Source organism: Cryptomeria japonica, chromosome 10 (assembly GCF_030272615.1).
Source record: "Cryptomeria japonica chromosome 10, Sugi_1.0, whole genome shotgun sequence".
Lineage (NCBI taxonomy): Eukaryota > Viridiplantae > Streptophyta > Pinopsida > Cupressales > Cupressaceae > Cryptomeria > Cryptomeria japonica.
The window spans coordinates 96,032,822-96,039,934 of NC_081414.1; positions in this window are offsets into that span (position 1 = coordinate 96,032,822).

Below are 7,113 nucleotides of genomic sequence, written 5' to 3' on the forward strand. Positions count from 1 at the left end.
TCACATTTATCAAGACCTAACCATTCTTCGACTTAGAGATTTGATAAAGATTCCAAAGCAAACATTGATTGATAGGAAAGTAATCCAGGAAAATGAAATCTACGACTTCTTGCGGTGGTTTTGCGTCGTTTTCTCTAGAAAGAATATCTTTGAACAATTTAGTATGGAGTAAACTGGGTAAAAGTACAAAGTTGTGTCACACTTTTATAATGGAAATGGCCAATGCTAATTCAACTTTTTAAATTGAATCAATAGAAAGTGAAATATATGTTTTGAATTTTGAAATGATGTAAACTAATAAAATGTATATTCTTTTATGTATTTAAAAATTAAAAAATATTTGAATATAGTTTTGTATAAAGTAAACACTATAGTTTAGTTGCTGATAAAATTCTGAAATTGAAGTACCCAAGCCGTCGTACTTTTATTTAATAAATTTTACCTTTTTTTCTTCAATTTTTTTGTGTATATTGATAACTTGAAACTTTAGTCCATGGATATATTTTTTACTATTTTTTATAAATATAAATTTTTCAATAAATTTGAAAAGTTGTGTGTACTAAAATATAACTCTTTCCATTTGCCGCCACCCTTTTTATTCATTATTTATCTAAATTAGAAAAGAATTATATCATCTTGACATAGATTATTTTCTCTAACATATTTTAGTATTTTTTCTTGTCAAGATAATCAATCTTATATTTAATTGCTAATGACCTACTTTCAATAAAAATTAAAAAATAAAATATAAAAATAATTAAAATATTAAATGAGCTATATTTTGGAATATTCACTTGTAGATCTATAAAAGGGTATTTTTACATTTCAAAAAAAATGTTATTTATAAGAGTAGGAGTTGTTGAAACATCAAGTTTTTCAAAAAAAAAATTGGTAATTAGACCCAAAGTGATATAAAATATACATTTAGTAGACACTTCCAATTGGAAAAGTTTTGCTCCATATATAACTTATCTATAATGAATCTATATAGACCATACGTTTGACTAAAATTATTTTTTAGTTAGAAATACTTATATTCACTTTTGTTGATAAGTTGGCCTAAAACGTGACATAGTATTGTACATTTACCCATCTTTAACTTTGAAAGACTCTATCAAAAGGGTGCAGGAAGAAATCATCAGCGCAATTGAATCATTGTTCACAAAGAAGTTGAATGAAAACAGAGTGCCATTGAACTTATTGAGGAATCAACTGCATGAATTCTCCTTCATAGGGTCATTTTCTAAGGAACACTTTGAGAATGTGTCTTCATTCTCCAGCAGAATGAAGAAGATGCAGGAAATGATGGTGGAATGGGAGAACTTTTTATCCAAAGGCGAAGAGGAAATCACCCTGATGGAATACCAGATTGAGAGTGTGCCAAGTGTCATCATGGGTGAATTGGAAGTTGTCATGTCCAAATCAGAGATTACTTTAGAGGTGAATATTTGCCAATGACAAATTTTTCATGTCGGCGACCTAGGAAATAGCGAATATTTTTTATCGATTCGGGGTGGCCATGTCGCTAGAACATTATCAATTTCTGTCAAATTCACGACCCAGTCGCCATATGTTTTATGTAATTAAATGTTTCTATGCGATTATTTCACCAATACAATATACGGTGGGCACACGGTAAATTTAATTTTTTCGCCTACACTCTCCAAGGTTGCCTTAATAGATGACCATAATTCACCTATAGGCATATGAATATTTGTTAGCCAGGAGGACCCAATTCACCTGGCATTTTTCCGACACGTGTCTCCATTCACCCCAAATTTCGCCAACTATATTGTATTTGCCAATTATTTGGACGACCCATAATCACCTCAAAAATTACACAAGTCATATTATAGTTACACGAGATTCACCAAACATTTGTATACCATATAAAATTCCCATGGAATTTGCCATATAAGGATTAGCATAAATACATGCAAAGATCAAATCTATCTCAACACAATTTGGTGGGTTCTAGGCTCTGAATTTTGATCAATAGTGAAGTTTAAGACCAAGGAAAATCATTGTTATTGACTGCATTGGCGACTACTAGTGACCTAAAGGTGAGCAATCATATTTTTGAAGTGTTATAATATTATTCTAAATTTATCTATATATGTTTGCACTGTTGAGTTCATTTTTATTTTGTGGCAACCCGTCAGTGCCAAGTGGTTAGTCAGGACATCCAGACCTCAGACATCTAGATTGTAGGTCGTAGGGCCAATGAAACATATATTATACTTTATAGTCTATTATTACTTCTTCAAGCCTTTATTTTGTTGGAGATGTCCAACAGGAAGAAGGGTAGGAAACCTAAATGTGGGGAAGGCCATGAGAGGCCAAGAAAAAGCAAAACGTTGTCTCCGTACTTTGGCTTTGGAAAATATTGTGGTGAAAATCAGGAAGGTACAACATCACAAGTACAAGTACAAAATTCGCAACCTACACCGCATGTTGAAGACGACGGCGAACCTGATATCTCAGATCAGGATGATCTTGAAGAAGATTATCTGGTAGATGCCCAAGTTAGCTGGAATGATATAATCGACTTGGGTGATAATGCCATTGATGATAATGCACGAAAGGGGAAAAGAAAACCCTGATCCAAAAAGGATGAACCACAATCAAAAAAGGATTGGGAGTGGGATATGTCAGTGAGGAATTTTCAGATTAATTGGGCATCAAAGTATCCATTCATTGAACCAGTGGAGAATCCAATTGAAGGTCAACCTCCAATAGAATGCAGGTGTAAGATTTGCACTTGGAAACATAACAAGGAAATTAGGTTGCAGCTAAAATTTGACACCATAGAAAAGCATATGGGTAAAGTTTATGAAAAATAAATGATAGGCGGAGTTAAAAAATCAGTGATAAGATGGAAAACAAAGGAGGAATGTAACTGTAAGCATGTGAGGAATGCCGAAGAGTATTATTTTTATGAGAAAATACGGATGAAGCCTGCTAAAGTTAAAGGTTCTATTGAAGCTAGTTTTGGAAAAGCAATGCAAATAGAACAACTGGGAAAAGTTGTTCATTTAAGCGTTGTTTTTTATATTTTGAGCAGAGGGCATGCTATGACAGATTTCCCATCAATTAGTGGTTTATTACACTTTTTGAAAATTCTTAACTATCCTAAGACAATAGACTGTAGGATTTGAGAAATACAAATCCACAGAACCCAAAAGAAACCTGCATGCAAGAAACCTGTCACAGAGAAAGAGAGAGAACGAATACAAGGGTTTTGGCTCTGACAAAGAGAAAAGATGTATTATCAGAGAAAAATAAATCAAGAATATGAATAATACAAGAGATCAATCCTTATAAAGGAGATCAACACCAAAAGGAAAACCTAACCCTAAGGTGTGAGCATTTAATAATTAAATATTAATTATTAAATGACTAATGTATGCATAAAGAGAAATCTTAAGAGGAGAGCAAAGTTAATTAATTACTTTACTCTAACACCCCCCCTTAAGATGAGCTACAATGCAGCTACAAACAATGCAGAAGAAAGCAAAGGAACTACAATGCAAAAGAGGGTCCCGGCAACAAGGCCTGATGAGGTACCCAAATACAAGAAAATCTCTATAAAGTGGAGTAAAGGAGAAAACCCAGTGGGAAAAAACTCCTCTCCAAAAAGAGATAAAGAATCATGCTGAAAAGAAAACATGAAGGAAGGAAGGCCTCACTGAGACCCCCCAAGGACAACTTCCTTCACCCCAAGCATTAAGCGCAACTGAAGATAGCGCGGAGATGCCAAAGGTTTAGTGAAGATGTCAGCAACCTGCTCCTCTGTAGGAATATACTCCAAGATGAGAGAACCATCCTGAATCAACTGTCTGATGAAGTGCATGTGGATTTCAATATGCTTTGTCCACTGATGCTCCACTGGGTTGCGAGAAATGTGAATGGCACTCTGGTTGTCACACCAAAGAATAGTGGGACAATCTGGAGGAAACCCAAACTCTGTCATCGATTGCCGAAGCCATAAAACCTCCTGACTAGCTAACACTGCTGCACGGTACTCAGCCTCTGTAGATGATAATGCAATAGCAGATTGCTTCTTGCAAGACCATGTGATAGGACCAGAACCAAGGCAAAAAACGAAGCCAGAAGTAGACTTCCGATCATTGACATCACCAGCCCAATCGGAGTCAGTGAAGCCAATGATGTGAGGGGATCCTGAAGAGTAGTGAATGCCATAATGTGTGGTGCCCCGAATATATCTCAAAATACGTTTGGCTGCTTGCCAATGGCTCTCATGAGGATCATGGGAGAACCAAGAGACAAGGCCAACCGCAAAGGAAAGATCAGGACGAGAATGTGTCAGGTACAACAAACTGCCAACCAACTGCCTGTATAAAGTGGGGTCTACTGAAGGAGTAGAGCAAGTGGAAGACAAAACAACACCTGACTAAAATGGAGTGGGGGCAGACTTGCAATCAAGCATGCCAAATCGCTGAAGCATATCAAGAGCATACTTCTCCTGAAAAATGGAAATCCCATTCGAAGACTGAATAACCTGAAGACCCAAAAAGAAGTGCAAGAGACCAAGATCGGTCATCTCAAACTGCTCCATCAAAGCTCTCTGAACACTCTGAATCATGGAGGATGAGCTACCTGTAATGATGAGATCATCTACATATAGCACTAGAATCAAAAGATCACCCTCCTGACATTGAATATAGACTGTGTGATCGGAATGACAGCGTGTGAAGTGTGAGGAAAGCAAGAAGGAGTCCATCTTCTCATACCAAGCCCTAGGGGCTTGTTTGAGACCATACAATGAACGTCGAAGTCTGCAAACCAAAGAAGTGTCCTGCACAAAACCCTGAGGCTGCTCCATATAGATCTCCTCATGTAGGTCTCCATGCAAGAAGGCACTCTTCACATCCATCTGAAACACTGTCCATCCCTGTGAAGCTGCAAGTGAAAGTACCAGGCGTATAGAATTCATCTTGGCAACAGGAGCAAAGGTCTCGGAGTAGTCAATACCCTCTACCTGAGAAAACCCCTTCGCAACAAGACGAGCCTTATACTTATCAATAGAACCATCTGCAGCATACTTGGTACGATACACCCACTTGCACCGAACCAACTTTCTTCCCTTAGGAAGAGGACAAAGATCCCAAGTATGATTCTTCATCAAAGAAGAATACTCCTCATCCATGGCCCTATCCCACTCTGGGTGTCCTGTCGCCTCTGAAAACTTTTGAGGATCATCTGAAAGGGTATGACTCAAAAGACTAGAACCAGATGTCTGAGCACGAGTGCGACGAGTATCTGAAGGATCACCTGCCAAAGAACCAGCTGCATCAACAGTATCACGGGCCCACTTCGGCAAAGACGGAGCAACTGGTGGTGGTGGAGATGGTGGATCATGATCTACATCATCCTCAAGAGATAAGTAATCCTCAAGAGATGAAGAGGAAGGAGTAGGCAATGAGGGAGAAGCTGGTGATGGAGAATCCATCTGAGGATAGCACTCATCAAACTGGACATCCCGTCGAAACAAGACCTCTCTAGAATCAGGATCAAACAACCTGTATGCCTTAACATCCTCACAGTAGCCAACAAATATGAGTAGTCGGCTCTTCCTCTCCATGGCTATCCGCTGAGCATCAGGAATAAATGCCCAAGCCTCACTACCAAAAACTCGGAATGTAGAAACATCAGGCTTGACATGGGTCCAAGCCTCCTCAGGAGTCATATGTCGTAATGCCTTATGGGGCATTCGATTCTGAATATAATTGGCACAATTGACTGCCTCAGCCCAAAATGAAGAACTCATAGCTCGAGACTGTATCATACAATTTGCCATCTCCCGTAAGGTTCTGTTCTTTCTCTCAGCAACACCATTCTGTTGAGGGGTATAAGGAACTGTAAACTGATGTTGTAAACCATGCTCAGTGCAAAAATCTCTGAAAGCCTGATTTACATACTCCCCCCCATTATCTGTGTGTATCCTCCTGATAGAAAGTCCAGATTGCTTCTCCACAAATGTCTTAAACTTCCTGAAAGAGTCAAAGACATCAGACTTGTACTTAAGAAAGTACACCCATGTACGTCTGGAGAAGTCATCAATAAAAGTGAGTACATAACGGGCCCCTGAAAAAGAAGGAGTCGAAAAGGACATAAGATCACTGTGTACCAACTCTAGGGCTGCCCTAGCACGAGAGGCTCGACCCTTAGGAAAAGGATCTCGATGATGTTTGCCAAGGACACAACCACGACATACACCATCTGTACAAGAAATCTGTGGAAGCCCAATCACAAGTGCCTGTGTACTCATCTGCTGTAGATATCTGTAATTGACATGACCAAAACGCTCATGCCAAAGCCTGCTCATTGAATCTGCATGTGCTATAAGAGAGGAACCAACAGTGTCTGAACTCTCAAAGCCATCAAAACTATATAAGTGAGATGCAGAATCCACACTCCCAGTAGCCACAACCAAGTCAGGATCATGAAGATCTCGAATAACCACATCATGTGGAGAGAACTCAACTGTCTTACCAGAGCCAGAGTGGCAAATCTGATAAACAAATAGAAGGTTTGTCGAAATGTCAGGAACCAAAAGCACATCCTGAAGACAACCACCATCCAATGAAACAGTACCAGAACCCTGAACGGAAAGTTGTGCTGAGTCACCAACTGCAATATGTCGAGTGCCTGTAGGAGCAAGAGCGGTGACCAAATCCTGTGTGTGTGTCATATGGTGAGAGGCACCAGAATCTAGAATCCAAGTGGACGCTGAGGACAATGCTCGTGCAGAAAGAGCATGACCTTTCCCTGTGGGCTGTGAAGGAGGCTGTGGTGTACTGATATTATGCTGCTGCATGGCTTCCTCCAAAGCCTCTAAACGTTTCCAACACCTGGAAACGGGATGTCCTTCCTTGCCACAAAAACTGCAAGGATCACCTGATTTCTTCTTAGTCTTGGAGGAAGACTCACCAGACTTTGAAGATTTGCCCTGTTTAGAATTGAATTGTGGTTTTGAATCAGACTTAGGTGGTGGCTTGGAGGGTTTCTCACTATCCTCTGAATCTTTCTTAGGCTTCGGTTTCTGCTTCTGTTTTCCTTTGGAGGACTGGGCTACCAATGCTTGGTTCT